Below are 18,334 nucleotides of genomic sequence, written 5' to 3'. Positions count from 1 at the left end.
ACAGTCCTCCACTAAAGAAGCGCCTAAGTTGGCATCCACGGAGCCCTCAGAGGGAAAGTGAGAAGGACGTCCGTTACCTGATGAGCCGGATAAGATTGTTAGCTCATTCCGTACTGACCATGATCGTGGTCATGGCCGCATGCATCATGCGAAGGGTGCAGCCGCTACAGTACAGAGGCCACCCCATGTGGGATTTCAACAGGGAGGACGACGCCACCCGCTACGGCCGTAAGGGACCGGATTCGGCTACGGCCCTACTAAAGACCTTGTCCGCTTTGTACAAGGGAGAAGAGGAGGAATTTCTCTGCGTCACCCCGCAGGGTGGATGTTCTATGTACAATCCCCCAAGCTGGGTAATTGGTTTACTTGCCCATCCATTTTATATTCCCATTGTTAAATATTCAGTCTAACGACTTTAACGCAGGAACTGTGCCAGGGTGTTAAAGAAATAAACAGCCCTCCTCCACAACCCGAGGACCCAGGACGGTCCCTCGACCCGGCCTCTCAAGAGGATCCGGACTTATCTGTGGAGCTAATTGATGGAGTGTTTCATCAATTGAGCAAGGGCAGCGTCTTGGTCGCCATTACGGCCGATTACCCAGGGATAATCCCGGCCTCTCAGGTAACTGAGATCGAAGTCCCAGTAGCCCAAATAGGGGTCCGCCCTCTCGTGTTTTCAGTTTCCTGATTACAACCGAGCTTTGCAGGGGAGGTTTTTGAGACGGGAGGCCGAACCTGCGGCGACAAGCCAATGAGGGTCGCAGGGCCCCATGGCAGAAAAGAGGTGCAGTCCGGATCGAGACGTCAGCGCAAAGGTATGGCGCGCCCCCTTATCCCAAGTGTTATACCTTCAAGGCATGTTAACTTTCGTGCTCACTTCAGGACAAAGAGAACTCGCCGGACTATATCCAGAGAGGCTGCCAATCGCGCCTCCACCAGCTAGGCTCCAAAGCCTGGTCCGGAGGCGGAGGCAAACACAAGGCGTGCACCGGATACTTCTCCGACGGAGGACGTGGATAGGTTGTCTGCCACCAACTCTGAGGTGGAGAGTGCCATGAACCACAGGCGTCGCCGGACAATTCTTCGCGACGCTTGTTTCTCCCGAGAGGCATTAGATGCCTTCAATTCGGGAGATGCGTACCTCCGTGCCGCTCAAAATGGTCTAGCCAGAGCCACGGAGCAATATGTAAAAGACATACAGGTAAGAAAATTTTGGTAATTATATATATATATACCAGTAGCCCCCGAGACTTGAAACAGTTAGAATAACTGATTTAAGGATCATATGTTATGCAGGTTCTTACAGAAAAGAATTCCCTACTATCCCAGGAGCTGGAAGAGTGCAAAGCCAACTTGAGGCCGCACTAGCCGCGGCAGGGGAGCCCAAGGAGACCCCCTTTCGTAATATACACTTCGAATGATAAGTATTTTGCGAAGCACGGCATGGGTGCGAATCTGACAAACGAAATTGCAGATGGCGCCGGATTGAATCCGGAAAGGCAACACCTCCTACGCCAGCTGAAGGCTGGGGAGAAGGTGCTGACAAAGGTGAGGCGGGAGAAGAACAATCTCGAAGATGCCAACACCAAGCTGGGTGTCGAGTTGAAAGATGTTCATGCCCAGCTGTCAAACTCCGTTAAGGAGAATCAGAGGCTTCGGCGCGGCATATTTAGTAAGTGCTTGAACGAACCTTTGGAGAAAAAAAGTTCGGCGGTGAAGTCCACTAACATAGTAATGTCTGTAGGTGTGCTAACAGGTCGTCCTGCAGAGGAGATGCCCAGTTCTATGGGTGACCTTTTTCCCGAGCTCTCCCAACTGCTCGAGCGAGTTCAGAAGGCGATGTGAGGCGTCGCCCAGGCCCTGTGGCCATCCATCTCCGTGCCAGAAGGTCTTGGAGAGCTTGCGGAGAAGCTAAAGGGAGCACGGCGGCGCTTCCGATTGTGGAAGATATCGGCGTGCAGTCAAGGCGCTAGGGAGGCCTGGGCCATGGTGAAGACGCGGTACACAAAGACTGACCCAAACCACATGGCCGAGGTCGGTCCTGTGGGGCCCGATGGGAAGGAGATCCCTGTAAGCTTAGTATACGGCCAAGTAGAATTGGCCGCAAAGTATTCCCAGCAGGACTGTAAATTAGACAGCCTGTTAGATGGTATTGAAGAGGAATACAATCAGTCAGAATGACTATGTAATTTAATTGACATTTATAATGCCTTCTAGCCGGATTGTAGATCGTTTGTCATGGCCGACCTTTTCGCTTCAGCCTCGGGACCTGACGGTCCGGAGTGTGTCCGAATTCCCATGCGGTTATATAAGAACCAGGGAGTGCATGGAGACCAGGCGTAGGGGTCATTAGTGCTTGAAGAGACAAGTGCCCTACTAGTTATGTTATATTACATGGTTAGTAAGAAACATCTTCCAGGGAGAATAGTTCTGTTAGGGGTTCCTTTCCCTGGGAGGCATGCCCTAAAGTGCATGCCCATTCTGCGAAAAAGACGCAGGAAAAAGCATCTGGGGGCGCATAAATAAATAAGTAAAAAAGATCAGCTTTTAGGTCACCTACCGAATATTCCCTTAAGAATGCTAGCTTTCGTCTTCACCCAGTCTGAGGTACACATCCGGCTGATCCGGCAGTAACAATCGCAGAGGTGCTCCCTTTACTGCCTAGCAGAATAATCGGGAACGTAGGGGTAAGCACAAGAGCCAGGCAACCCAGCTTGGCCAAAACTGAAGTCATATCAATGCATATAATGGTCAAATAAAAGGTACATGCGGAAGTGTCACACATGTGTTGGGCATGAAGCCTGTATAAATAAGCTTCTGGTAAAAGAAGCCCCAGGTTTAATGAGTGTGAATAGCACGTCAGTTGATGAGCCTTTAAAGGCTATAAGAGAAAGAAAGGGGAGAAGGAGAGAAATGTAAGACAGACAGTATATAAAAAATGGACAGAGGAAGGAGACGAACACAGAGTCCGGCGCTAGGCATAGAATCTTTGGAGATGGGCTGCGTTCCATGGGTTCGGCTCGAGTCAGTTATCCGATGCATCTCGCAGGCGGTACGCTCCACCAGTCAGGACATGGTCAATTATGAAGGGACCTTCCCACTTGGGCTTGAGTTTGTCCTTTTTCTTGTCCGGCAGGCGTAGAACTAATTCGCCAACGTTGTAATTTTTGGCCCGTACTTCTCTGCTTTGGTATCTTCGAGCCTGCTGTTGATAGAATGCGGAACAGGCTTTTGCCACGTCACGCTCCTCCTCCAATGTGTCCAAACTGTCCTGCCGATCGAGCTCGGCTTCTCTTTCTTCGCACATGCGCACTTGAGGTGAGTCATGAATTATGTCGCAAGGCAAAACTGCCTCTGCGCCGTACACCATAAAGAATGGTGTGTATCCGGTGGTGCGATTCGGCGTGGTCCGCAGCCCCCAGAGTACGGAGTCGAGCTCCTCTACCCAGTGCGTGTTAGATTCCTTGAGGGACCGCACTAATCTGGGTTTGATGCCGCTCATGATAAGACCATTTGCACATTCGACCTGGGCGTTAGTTTGTGGGTGATAGACGGAAGCATAATCGAGCTTGATGCCCATGTTTTTGCACCAGAGTTTTACCTCGTCGGCCGTAAAGTTCGTGCCGTTATCAGTGATGATGCTGTGGGGCATGCCGTAAAGGTGTACAACCCCGGATATAAAGTCTATCACGGGTCCGAATTCGGCCGTCTTAACAGGCTTGGCTTCTATCCATTTGGTGAACTTATCCACCATGACCAGTAAGTATTTTTGCTTGTGGGTTCTGCCTTTAAGTGGTCCAACCATGTCAAGCCCCCAAACCGCGAAGGGCCATGTGATGGGGATAGTTTGGAGGGCGATGGGTGGCATATGGCTTTGGTTTGCAAAGAGCTGGCAACCGACGCATCGCTGGACTAAGTCCTAGGCGTCTGCCCGGGCTGTCGGCCAATAAAGGCCTGTACGGAAGGCCTTGCTTACAAGGGACCGGGCTGCAGCGTGATGACCGCCGAGTCCGGCATGAGTTTCAGCCAGGAGGTTCCGCCCTTCCTCTTCGGAGATGCACCTTTCAAGGACTCTGGTAGTGCTTTTCTTATAAAGCTCTCCCTCGTGGACTTTGTAGGCTTTGGATTGCCGCAATATGCAGCGTGCCTCATTTTGGTCCTCGGGGAGTTCCTGCCTAGTAAGGTAGGCTAGGAATGGTTCTGTCCATGGGGCGATGACGGCCATTATTACGTGGGCCGAAGGTGTTATTTCATTGGCAGAGCCTCCGATTGTGTCAGAATGTTCGGTGTCGGGCAGTGCGGTTGGGTCCGGGCTGTTATTGTTCGGCTCCCCTTCCCATACTGCGGATGGCTTGAACAGCCTTTCCAAGAAGATGTTGGGGGGGGACTACATCGCGTTTTGCGCCGATGCATGCCAGGACATCTGCCGCCTGATTATTTTCCCGGGCTATATGGTGAAATTCAAGCCCTTCGAACCGAGCTGACATTTTTAGGACGGCGTTGCGGTAAGCTGCCATTTTTGGATCCTTGGCATCGAAGTCTCGATTTATTTGGGATATTGCGAGGTTCGAGTCCCCACGCACCTCTAGGCGTTGAATGCCCATGGATACTGCCATCCTGAGACCATGTAAAACGGCCTTATATTCGGCTGCATTGTTGGAGTCTGTGTACATAATCTGGAGTACGTATTTAACTGTGTCTCCTGTGGGGGACGTCAAAACAACGCCAGCCCCTAGTCCGGCCTCTGTCCATTCTGTGAAATGCATGATCCATTGAATATGTGCCGTACTCTTTAGGGAGTTCGGCCTCCGTCCATTCTGCGACGAACTCGGCCAAAACTTGCGACTTGATGGCTTGCCGTGGCTTATAAGTTATGTCGAACGGGAGGAGCTCAATGGCCCATTTTGCAATCCGGCCCGTTGCGTCACGGTTGTTTATAATATCGTTAAGTGGTACTTCCGAGGCTATTGTTATTGAACACTCTTGAAAGTAGTGTCGTAGCTTTCGGGATGCGATGAATACCGCGTAAGCGATCTTTTGATAATGCGGGTACCGTGATTTGCACGGAGTGAGGACAGTGGACACATAATAGACCGGTTTTTGAAGGGGGAATTTGTGTGCGTCCGTTTCTCGTTCGACGATGAGTACTGTGCTTACAACCTGATGTGTTACTGCAATGTACAATAGCATTGGTTCGCCAATGTTTGGCGCAGCCAGGCCTGGGTTTGTTGCCAATATGGCTTTTATTTCGTCGAGTCCGGCCATGGCTGCATCCGTCCATTCGAAGTGTTCGGTGAGACAAAGGAGGCGGTAAAGGGGCAGGGCCTTTTCTCCCAAGCGGGAGATAAAGTGTCTTAGAGCCGCCACGCATCCGGTTAACTTTTTTATTTGTTTGATGTCCTTTGGGATATCCAATTGTGACAGAGCTCGGATCTTGGCTGGATTTGCTTCAATTTCTCTACCGGATACAATGAAGCCCAAGAGCTTTCCGGTTGGGACGCCGAAAACGCATTTTTCCGGGTTGAGCTTGATGTCTTATGTTCGGAGGTTATCAAATGTGAGCCTCAAGTCGTCTACTAGAGATTCAACATGTCTTGTTTTGACGACCACATCATCTACATATGCCTCCATTGTTTTGCCGATCTGGTTTGCCAGACATGTCTGAATCATGCGCTGATATGTTGCGCCGGCGTTTTTGAGCCTGAAGGGCATTGTGTTGAAGTAGAATGGATCGTATGGTGTAATAAATGCCATTGTGGCTTGGTCTGATTCTGCCATCTTGATTTGATGGTAGCCGGAATATGCATCGAGGAAACACAAAGAATCGTGTCCTGCGGTAGCGTCGATAATTTGATCGATGCGGGGGAGGGGGAAGGGATCCTTTGGGCAAGCCTTGTTAAGGTCTTTAAAATCAACGCACAGGCGCCAGGATTTGTCCTTCTTTGGTACCATCACCAGGTTTGCTAGCCAGTCCAGATGTTTTATATCTCTTATGAATCCGGCCTCCAATAGCTTTGCTAGATCCTCTCCCATAGCCTGTCTCTTAGGTTCGGAAAAATGCCGAAGAGCTTGTTTGATAGGTTTGAATCCTTTTAGGATATTTAGGCTGTGCTCGGCCAACCTGCATGGGATTCCTGGCATGTCTGAAGGGTCCCAAGCGAAAATATCCCAGTTCTCTCGTAGGAACTCTCGCAGTGCGGCGTCTACATCAGGGTTAAACTGTGCCCCGATGGAAGCTGTTTTATTGGGGTCCGTTGGATGGACCTGGAATTTGACTATTTTGTCCGCCGGTTTAAAGGAGGTGGACTTGGATCTTTTGTCGAGTACCACATTGTCCCTATTCACCATGGAGCGCAGCGCAGTCAGTTCCTCAGCCGCTAGGGCTTCGGATAGTGCCTCGAGGGCCAGCGCGGCTGTCTTGTTTTTGGCGCGGAGTGCTATGTCCGGATCACTAGCGAGAGTGATGATCCCTTTAGGTCCGGGCATCTTGAGCTTCATGTACCCGTAATGGGGTATTGCTTGGAAGATTGTAAACGCTTCCCGCCCTAACAGAGCGTGATAATCGCTGCTGAACGGAGCAACATGGAACGTGACCTCTTCGGACCTGTAATTATCCGGCGTGCCGAACACCACATCTAGTGTGATTTTTCCTGTACAACGCGCTTCTCGATTGGGGATTATTCCTCTAAAGGTTGTGCTGCTTCGCTCAATGCAGTTCTAGTCTATTTCCATTTTTTGAAGGGTTTCCTCATAAATGAGGTTCAATCCGCTGCCGCCGTCCATGAGTACCTTGGTAAGACGAAAGCTGTCCACTATTGGACTGAGGACCAATGCGGCTGGTGGTCGGGCCGTTCGGAATTTAGGTTCATCACTGGCGTTAAAGGTAATAGCCGTGTCACTCCATGGGTTTATTGTTGCTACTTGGTAGACTTCGTCAAGGCTGCGGAGTGTCCTTTCTCGCATATTATTTGATGCAAAAGTCTTGACGACTGTTAATACCGTATTGGTGTCTCTGGGGTGGCTTTCTGTGGCCTCCGGAATTAGGAGATCTTCGCCAATTTTGGCCACCTGCTGGAGTATCCAACATGCTCTAAGGCTGTGAGTTGGTGTGGCGTCCTCTGTACTGTGAATTTTACAGGGTCCATTAAGCCATCCTTCCAGTATGGTTCCATGCCCTGTAGAGGGTTTTTTGCTTTTTGGTGTTTGACCCGGGTGTCTGGCGATGATGCACCCTTTTATTTCGGACTGGGTTTGTATTCAGGGCCAGGATCGTCCCAAAATTTTATTTTGGTTTTCTAGGCGCTTTCCATCGCACAGTATTTTCGTACAATGGACGCCAAGTCAGCGAAGCGTGTAATATCACGGCGACTTATGGCGTTGAAGATTCCCTTGTCCGTGCAATTATTGCAGAAGATTGAGATTGCATCTTCCTCGCGGCAGCCCCTTATCCTGTTCCTAACCAGGAGGAATCCGGCCCAATAATGATGTACTGTTTCTTCGGGCTCTTGCCTGATTTGGGATAGACCGCTTATGTTCGGCTAGGTGGGTGGAATTAAATCCGAAGCCTCACCCCATCTGAGGATCAGAGGCCGAGGAATTTCCGAACTCGAAAATTTAGATTCCTGGATGTTGTCCAATGAATCCAACCCGTCGCCTGACTCTGAATTCAGGTCTTGAGTGATCTCCTCCCTTCCACGGGTATGCGGCTAGGAGGGATCGGGAATCCGGACGTAGCTAGTCCTTAAGATAGATGAAGGGTCGCCGCACTGTCCCTCTACCACGGCAACGTGATGGGTGACTTGGGGAGAGTTAATCTCTCTCAGATCAGGCTTAGGCCCAATCTGGTCGTAATCTGTAGCGACTCCCAGGGCGGCGATGCAATCCAAGAGCTCTTTAATGGAGGAGAGCTCCATTGGATCTAACTGCTCGGCGAGTTCCGAGCTGACATGAAGATTGTTTTCCATGGCTCGAGAGGTCATCATTGGCGCAGAAGCCGAACAGGCGGTCATGAGAAAACCACCTAGCCGGAGTGTTTGGCCGACAGCCAAAGCTCCCTTAGCAACGGTGCCGTCTTTAAAGACGGGGCGAGGCATCCTTCGTGATGGCGACGACATAGAGGAACTCTCAATGGAAGCACCAATGTCGGTGTCAAAACCGGCAGATCTCGGGTAGGGGGTCCCGAACTGTGCGTCTAGGCCGGATGGTAATAGGAGGCAAGGGACACGAAGTTTTACCCAGGATCGGGCCCTCTTGATGGAGGTAAAACCCTACCTCCTCCTTGATTAATATTGATGATATGGGTAGTACAACAGTAGATCTACCACGAGATCGGAGAGGCTAAACCCTAGAAGCTAGCCTATGGTATGATTGTTGTTCTGTATGTTGTCCTACGGACTAAAACCCTCCGGTTTATATAGACACCGGAGAGGGTTAGGGTTACACCAAGTCGGTTACAATGGTAGGAGATCTATATAACCGTATCGCCAAGCTTGCCTTCCATGCCAAGGAAAGTCCCTTCCGGACACGGGACGAAGTCTTCAATCTTGTATCTTCATAATCTAGGAGTCCGGCTGAAGGTATAGTCCGGCCATCTGGACACCCCCTAATCCAGGACTACCTCAAGGGGGCTCTCTCCCCCTCACTTCTGGTGGCACCGGAGTGCCACAGGGGGCCATCATCATCACCGCAATCTTCACCAACAACTTCACCGCCATCATCACCAACTCTTCCCCCCTCTATGCAGCGGTGTAACCTCTCTCTTACCCATTGTAATCTCTACCTAAACATGGTGCTCAACGCTATATATTATTTCCCAATGATGTATGGCTATCCTATGATGTTTGAGTAGATCCGTTTTGTCCTATGGGCTATTAGATGATCAAGATTGGTTTGAGTTGCATGTTTTATTATTGGTGCTGTCCTATGGTGCTCTCCGTATCGTGCAAGCGTGAGGGATCCCCGCTGTAGGGTGTTGCAATACGTTCATGATTCGCTTATAGTGGGTTGCGTGAGTGACTGAAACACAAACCCGAGTAAGGGGGTTGTTGCGTATGGGATAAACAGGACTTGATGCTTTAATGCTATGGTTGGATTTTACCTTAATGATCTTTAGTAGTTGCGGATGCTTTCTAGAGTTCCAATCATAAGTGCATATGATCCAAGTAGAGAAAGTATGTTAGCTTATGCCTCTTCCTCTTATAAAATTGCAATAGTGATTACCGATCTAGCTATCGATTGCCTAGGGACAAATAACTTTCTCGTAACAACAAGCTCTCTACTAAAACTAATTTAGTTGTGTCTTTATCTAAACAGACCCTACTTTTTATTTACATGCTCTTTCTTATCTTGCAAACCTATCCAACAACACCTACAAAGTACTTCTAGTTTCATACTTGTTCTATGTAAAGCGAACGTCAAGCGTGCATAGAGTTGTATCGGTGGTCCATAGAACTTGAGGGAATATTTGTTCTGCCTTTAGCTCCTCATTGGGTTCGACACTCTTACTTATCGAAAACTGTTGCGATCCCCTATACTTGCGGGTTATCAAGACCTTTTTCTGGCGCCGTTGCCGGGGAGCAATAGCGTGGGGTGAATATTCTCGTGTGTGCTTGTTTGCTTTATCACTAAGTAATTTTATTTGCTGTTCTTAGTTGTTCTTTATCTTTAGTTATGGATATGGAACACAAAATACCAAAAAAAATTAGGTGTACTTGCTAAAACCCTCGATGCTCGTTATGTGACAAATATTATGTACTACTTTGATAATCCAGAGAAAACCCCATTCAATTTGGTAATGGGAGACACGTTGGATCAACTTGAATACTTTAGGGATTATCGCTTGACTCGAAAAGGAAACTATTATGGGATCAAATTTATATGTTGAAATGGTATGCTAGGCAACTATGCTCGAGATATGATTATACTTGTTGCTCTAGGATGAAGGCTCCACACCTTCCCTTTTCATGTAAATTTAATGATAACAAAACCTTAGCTTCTTATGCTAATGGTATATATGATTAATATGATCTCGAACAAATAGAAGAATTTGTTGCTTCTAAGGGTGCTTATGAAATTGAATCTTTGTTTGAAAAGTATGAAGCTTTTGATGATGATGTTTATAGGCCTTAAAATTTTGCTATATTGAAATATTGCTATGATAATTATGAATATAATTCCTATATTGATGCGCTTATTGAGAAAGTCTCCGCTGTCCAAGAAGAGACTAATATTTTACAGGAGCTTATGGAAGAAGAAATTAATGAAACTGTGAGCTCATTGGATGAAAAAGATGATGAGGAGAGCGAAGAACAAAAGGAGGAAGAGTGGATTAGCTACCCATGCCGACCTTCTAATGAGAGTAACTCTTCAACTCATACATTGTTTAAATTCCCTTCGTGCATACCGAAGGATGATTGCTATGATGATTGTTATGATCACGTTGATTCTCTTGAAATATCCCTTTTTGATGATGCTTGCTACGCTTGTGGCCAAGATGCCAATATGAATTATGATTATTGAGATGAACTTGCTATAGTTCCTTATGTTAAACATGAAATTGTTGCTATTGCACCCACACATCACTACAAAAAAATACACTTCTGTGATGATACGTGTTTGTCACAGTAGGTCGCATTTTTTGTCATGCATGTACATCCATGACAAATTTAAGACAGAATCAAGATAGTCATACCTGTGCTGTCATAGAAGTGTTCCATGACATTACCAAAATTACCATCACGGAAGTGTCCACTTCCATAACGATAAATCGCGCGTCACATAAGTGCTTTCGTCAAGGGTGACCGACACGTGGCATCCACCATAACGGAACACCGTTAAGCTATCGGGTCGGGTTTTGGATCCGATAACCTATTAGCAGCCCCGACCAATGGGGATTTTCCACGTGTAAAATCATCATTGGCTGGAGGAAACACCTGTCGGCTCATCGTGGGGACAGATGTCATCCACTCATTGGACAGAAGGCGCCTATGATACGTTGACACGTGGCACGGCCCAATAGAGGTCTATTCCTGTGAAAAGGCCGGCCCGTTTGACTTGGTTAAAAGGTGGCGGGCCGGCCCATGGAAACCCTGTTAACGACCTGTTCGCATATAGCCCATTTACAGCCCGCTAACCCAAGGTCCGTTACGCCTTATCTGAATTAGGCCCAGTAGCATCATCTGGGCCATCCAATATGATTCCAGCCCGTTTTCACTTCTGGCCCATGTATGGCCCATGACGTCTTTCGGCCCATATGAGGCCCTATGTAACTCTTGGCCTATTAACGACCCGTGGTGAAACTGGCCCGTAATGAACAGTGTATCACTTTACACCCATTAACGGCCCGTGGTGAAACTAGCCCATAATGAACAGTGTATCACTTTATACCCATTAATGGCCCATTATTCCGTTGGGCCGTCTTCAGCCCATGTTATCTTTTGGCCTTCTCAGAGCCCATTTATTCTTGGGCTCATTTCCAGCATTCGTTTACTTACGGCCCGTTACTGTCATTTTCTGCTTGTGGGCCAAATTCAGCCGTGGTTACAGTCGGCCCGTTTGTGGTCCGTTAATACGTTGGGTCGTTTTCATAATGTCATCAAATACGGCCTATTAACAATGGCCCGTTATGGTCGGCCCATGAACGGACGATTCCATCTCTAGCCCGTTTACGGCCAGAATGCGGTCGGTTTGGCCCATGTTTGGCCAATCGATCAGACGGCCCGTATAAGGCCCATGGATGATACAGCCCGTAGAAGGCCCATTGTTTCTACGGCCTGTAGAAGGCCCACTGTTTCTATGGCCCGTAGAAGGCCCACTGTTTCTACGGCCCGTAGGAGGCCCAGTGTCACTACAGTAAATATTAGCCCATGGTTATTGTGGCCTAGTTTTAAAAAATAGGTTATTGCAGCCACTAGCAAACCGCAGAAAAAGAACTGCACTGACTACAAGCAAACAAATAAACAAGACAACAAGGAAATAAATAAGAAAGCAACTTACAGTAGGCTATCACGGCTAATACACATATTACATCCACTGGGCATCAAAGTTCGCCACCAGTGCAAATATAGGGAACACAGCAGCATATAAACGACGCAGCAAAACAAGTCCAGAACTGAAACCACTTCAGAAGAGCTCAAGAAACAATATCCTGGGTACCCATAATGCTGGCAAGATGCTTAGCAAGCTTATTAACTTTCTCTTGTTTGGCGCTTAAGTCCTCCAGCGCTTGCTGTTGCACCAGAAAGTATGCATCTGAATTCTGCAGGGACTTCCTCAGTCCTTCGGCTTCCTGTCGCATAACATCTGATCGATGTCTTTCAACTTGAAGTTGAGACTCAAGAAGCCGAACTGATTCAGGCAATGAGTTCGAAGAGCTGGTGCCACCAGTGTTAGCCAGTAACTCGAACACTACATCAAGACAGGACTTTGGGGTTGTCTCAGTGACTTCAATATAGTTTTTATCAGCTTTCTTGGAGACCAACAGGGATGTCTCACTATCTTGAACCTTATCTGCATTACTTCCTTTACCATTGCATAACAAGGTACTCTTCTCCAATATTTTATCCGCGTTCTAAAAGAGAAACAAACAAACACATCTCAGGTTTACAATGTAGTATCTGAAACTCATTTTGGTAAACCAGTTCAGTAGTAAGGTGTACAGGATAACAGCATGAAACAAACATATATCTATGTAGTATGGTCACTGTATGGTCTATATCATTCTAGTTTATGTTGCCAAATCAAGATAGATATAGTTCGAATCATATCTATTTAAGACAAAGCAGCATAGACAGAATATAAGTGTGGGAAACTACACAACAATAACAACACTTGTAATGTGCATGGCATGAGAACATAATTGTTTATTCAATTGAAACTGAAATCAACATAGAGCAAGTTACAACAGCAAACTGCCAAACACGTTGAAGAAACAGGTTTAAAACATACCTGTTGCGCCATTGGAGTTTCAATTGCATCCTTCAAATTTGAAATTAGTTGGTATCAGTAAATACAGTGATGCAAGAGCAAAGTAGTATGAACCATAGCTACGGAACCTGACTTGAGAACAATTCTTGTTCTGCTTTAAGCGTTGACTTCGGGTTCGGAGTGGTGGTCCTCGTGATTTGGGCACTGTAGTTGGCTTACTAACTGCTCATGTTTGGGTGCTCTGTGGTGGAGACGGTGTTGTGTCAACGGGAACTGGGTGTCTATCTGCTGGGGTTGGGGTTAGAAGGGGTGTAGCTGGTTCTCTATCCAACTGGGTAGGGGTACAATCTGCATGAGTGTGGGTTATGTGTGGTGGGGCTAGTTCTTGGGCAAGTACAACCGTGGTTCTATCTGCACCGACAAGTAGCCTGATCTTTTCTGAAGACCGTGTTTTTACTCCCACGGATACTGCCATCACTCCCTCCAATTGAAATGGCTGATAAACAAGAAAAGTAATTGAATGTACAAACATCGTAAGATAGACAGGTGCAATGGATAGTAGGGAAGAAAACATGGCATGAAATAATTCACATTTATGTTGTCTAAGCAAACAGAATAGCAGGACATAATTTCACATATATGATGGCTAATTAAATAGGATAGCATGACACAATTTCACATGTATGATGGCTAACTAAACAGGATAGAATGACATACTTCAAAATATTATGACTATGTAAACAGGATGACATGATATAACTATGTGATGTCTCTATTAAAGTGGTTGGCATGCCATAAATCACAAACATGCCGTCGTTGGAAACATGATGGCATGATATAATTCACGGATAGAATGACATAATTTAAATATGATGACTATGTAAACAGGATGAGATGATATAACAATATTATGTCTTTAGAAAATGGGTTGGCATGCCATAATTCAGATACATGCTGTCTATGTAAACATCATGGCATGACATAATTCAAATATATGATTTATATACTAAGGAAGTGAGCAGAGGGCAATCGCATATATGAAGTGTCAACTAAGGAGATGGCATTCAATATTGTGTATATGATGTAAAAACTAAGCATTGCAATACAACCTATGCATTATATGAGTAATATAACCCTGCCAAGTTTGAGCATACACCTCAGGGAGATAATAGGACCGGTCATCTGCCTCTGAATCCTCCTCTAAAGAGCTATCTGTAACCAGCAAGATATCTGCTTCAGCAGGTAGCATTGTCTGCTCTGAAGACCTTGTTTTCACTCCATATTTCTCCATCACCAATTCAAATGGCTGATGCACAGGAAGAGTAGTGGAATATACAAACATTGTCGACAAAATCAATGAGAAATACAAAAAAAGGACGGCATGATATAATTCACATATATGACGCTTGCCTAAATAGCATGGCATTGCATAATTCACATACATAATGCCTTGCAACAAGATAACATTGCATAATTCACATATATAATGTCTTGCAACAAGATGGCATTGCATAATTCACATATAATGTAATTAGACACTAAATTGGTGGCATTCACACAAAGCATGTCTAAACTAAGCAAATGACATAGAAATGCAAGATACCATACGCACGATATGAGCAACATAACCCTGCCAAGTTAGGGCATGCACCTCGGGGGGGGGGGAATATGACTGGTCATCTGTTTCCGAATCCTCCTCTGAGGAGCTATCGGTAACCAGCAAGACATGCGCTTTGTCAGATAGCATTGTCTGCTTTGAAGACCTTGTTTCCACTCCAGATTTTTCCATGACTGTGCCAAATGGCTGATGCACAGGAAGAGTAATTGAATGTACTAAAATTGTTGACAAATTTAACATGTAATAAAAAATGATGGCATGATATAATTCATATATAAGATGACTGGCTAACCAGGGTGGCATTGCATGATTCACATATATGATAAAGAAACTAAACAGCTGGCATTGACACAAAGCATGTCTAAACTAAGCAGATGACATCTTTAATGTATACAGTAAGCAATGCAAGGCACCATATGCATGATATTACCAACAACAGCATGCCAAGTTAGAGCTAAGACCTCATGGGGTAAATAGGAGTTGTCTTCTCCTTCTGAATCCCCTCATAACAGTTATCTTCCTCTTGATTACGATCCGAAATGGGCGGAGGCGGGGCTGCCTTTGCGCCCACCATGGAACGACGTCTGCATGCAATTTTATTGCCACGCAAGGCTCGTATGTTTTGCTCTACATGATCAATTCCATTGTGTACAATAACTGGCATGCATAGGAATAAAACATAGTGAGATTATGTAAGGAGTGCATGCACAAATCCAGAGTGATGGTAGCAAACTATGGATAGACCCAAAACCAATGATAGCAGGCAGATAATAGCTTTAGTTAAAAAATACAGATAATGGCTCCTTTAATGTTTGTTTGCACACAACATGAAACTCATAGTAGACACCGGAGATTAGCCAGATAGTAGACATATAGTACTGATTGCTGCCCCAATATGTACCCCACAACCATTTAAAAACTCAAGTTTCAGCATTAGTTTGGACCTGACTCGGAGTCTAATAGGTGAACACGACGATAATGTAGCATGTCATCATATTAAGCGACGCATAACGTAAGCAGACACGGAAGAGTGCGACCTCTCTTGCGGACCCATGTAGTCCTCAAGGTCATCTGCTCAGTTGATGATGGTAATGTAGTTTCCGTGGCCGCCAGCGGCGGGGAAGAAGATCTGAGGCGACGAAAGACAGTCTAGAGAGCGGACCCCTGTTGTGGTGAACCCTTCCGTCGTTGGAGCAGCTGAGTTGGGGTGGAACACAGCGCCGCAGGAGCAGGACAAACCACACAAGGTTTCTTTGACACATATCTATAACAGAAGTAATTGAGTAAGGGCTTGTTTGAATTTGAGGATTCTAACAATGCAGGGATAGGAAATAGACGGGAATAGGATAGGAATGCACGTGCAAAACAGAGAATCTAAAAACACAGGATTTCTGCCAATCTGGGTGTTTGATTCACAACAATTGGAAGATCACAGGATGCAAAAAAGCATGGTGAGATTAAAGCAAACCACAAGAAAATGTACGGTTATAATGCTATTATGCTACTATCTCTTAGTCTTGTGCTTGATGAATAGGAATATGAAAAGGAGGAGAAGTGGAAATTAGAATTCGTACGGTTTTTCTTTCAAGGAGACACTAAAGGAACAAATCCTACAGTTTTCCTTTGCTCCATTCCTTTGCACCAAATTCGTGAAAAGTAGTACCATAGGAAACTTTCCAATTCCGATGTTTTTCATTCACTTTTCCTTTCAAGCACTTGCGATTCTAGTAGGCAAGCTTGAGCAAGGAAAATCCTACACTAAAAAATGTTTTTGTGCTACTTCTATTACTTTGGACCCAGGCCACTGCCATACTAGCTCAACTCCCAGGCCCATCGACAAATGCACAGCTCAAACGCGCAGAGATAAATAATGACGGCGTTCAAGAGAGTCCATCACGGATAGCTAATTTGCCTGGTACCTCACTGCTTGTCATATAGTAGGATAAAATAATAGTATTTCCCGTTACTACGAGTGCTCAGTGGACAATATATATAACATGTAGAGTAAAAAAGAGATGCAACAAGTGTACAACCTCTTTGGCGAAGCCATGTCGATCTCAGTGTGATTGGGTTGGCCGGCGAGGATGCTCCGGCTGACTTGGCTGTCGGAGGAGGGGAAGAACATCTTAGGTGTCTAGAGATGGAGCCTGAGGTAGTGCTCCGCTGTGATGGAGGGTTTCATCGTTGGAGCAGCTCCCGTGAGTTGTACGACGCCGAGGCTGAAGCAGGACAAGAGAGACAACGAACAACGTTAACCTGAGTGGAATTCTAATAGCATCTCCAATACATGACATAAAATACATAACCACAAAGTGCTAGATGTAAAATACATCAGCCGCTCATCTCTGAACTTAACTGTCGAAACTGAATTTAACTGTCGAAACTGAACTTAACTGTCGAAACTGAATTTTGCTGTCGAAACTGAATTTTGATGTTGAAACTGAACGCACTAGCAAGGTGACGCTACACGTCGTTCGGCTGGCTTTTTCATCTCTGGTCAGTCGATTTTGCAGCCGTTGGATACGAAATCAAGGGCCTGCGGTTCATCTTCAACCTCCACCCCCCTGAGCTAGCCAAAAAGTAGCCCCCCGCCGCCCACGGTCGGCGGTGCGCCGCCCCGCCTGCCTCGAAAACACTCCCCACCTCCGGTCCGCCGCCGCCCCGGCCATCCCTCTAGGCTCCCCAGTGCTGAGCTTTTTCTCCGGTGATCCCCACGCCACCGCCCCGCCAACGCCCCGCCACTATCGGTGACCACCGCCCCCATCCTGAACCCTAAGATAGATAGTGGAGTACCTCTCCGGGGAGCCCCCCTCCCCGCTGCGGCTGGTTCTTCCTTCACCCCGACGTCATCGGAGTGAAGTGTAGCTAAATCGGAGCAGCATCGCAAGCAAGAGCAAGAGCGAGAGCAGCAACGCGAGCAAGAGCAATAGCAAGAGCAGACAAGGCAGGGGACCGAGAGCAAGAGCAGAGCAGCAACGCGAGCGAGAGCTAAAGCAGCAGCAGGTCCTACTAATGTGGACGTCGCCGCCGAGGGAGCGATGCCGTGGAGGAAGTGGCCGACGAGGGCGCTGTGGATGGAGCCGCGCCGTGTGGGCTCGGGACCGAGCACCGGCAACATCGTGAGATCGAATCAAGAAGAAAATGCGGTGATTAGTGTACAACCTCTTTGGTGGTGCCGATTAGGCTGCAGCTTCATCCGAGGAAACGGTGATGATGATGCTCTTCCGGTGGTGCAGGTGAAGACGGCGGTGTGGGAATGGAGGTGGCGCGAAAGACGAGGGGAACGTCGGGGCAGCTCCTTGGAGGTGGAGGACGGGGTGGCTAAATCGGCGGGACGATCAGATCGACGACGGATCCTCATCCGGTATGGTGGATGAGGGACGTCGAGGTGTTGCTGTAGACGACGTCGTTGGGGAAGAGGCTCTGGCTGGGTGGCGGATGGGGCAGGGTTTGGGGTTTCGTCGCGGGTTTTCGCGGCCTTGGTGTACGAATGGGTGGGCGGATGGGATGGCAGTGGGGAACCATGGCTTAGAGACGTGCTTGTCCGAAATGTGGGGTAAGTTACGAAAGTACCCCCACCGATTTGAGGCGGTTCTTTCAGTTCAGGGGTACCACGGACATTGTAATTTCGGAATAGCAAGGTGCGGGTTGAGATATATCTTAAATATTTCGGGCTAACAAGGCGTGGGTTGAAGAGGCGGGAGTTTCGCAGCACAATAGACAGAGACGCTAGCTTGAATTTTCGGCATAACAAGGTGCGGCTTGAAATTTCGGCAGAACAAGCTTAACGTG

Source organism: Triticum urartu, chromosome 3 (assembly GCF_003073215.2).
Source record: "Triticum urartu cultivar G1812 chromosome 3, Tu2.1, whole genome shotgun sequence".
Lineage (NCBI taxonomy): Eukaryota > Viridiplantae > Streptophyta > Magnoliopsida > Poales > Poaceae > Triticum > Triticum urartu.
Note: the sequence above shows the minus strand (reverse complement) of the source record.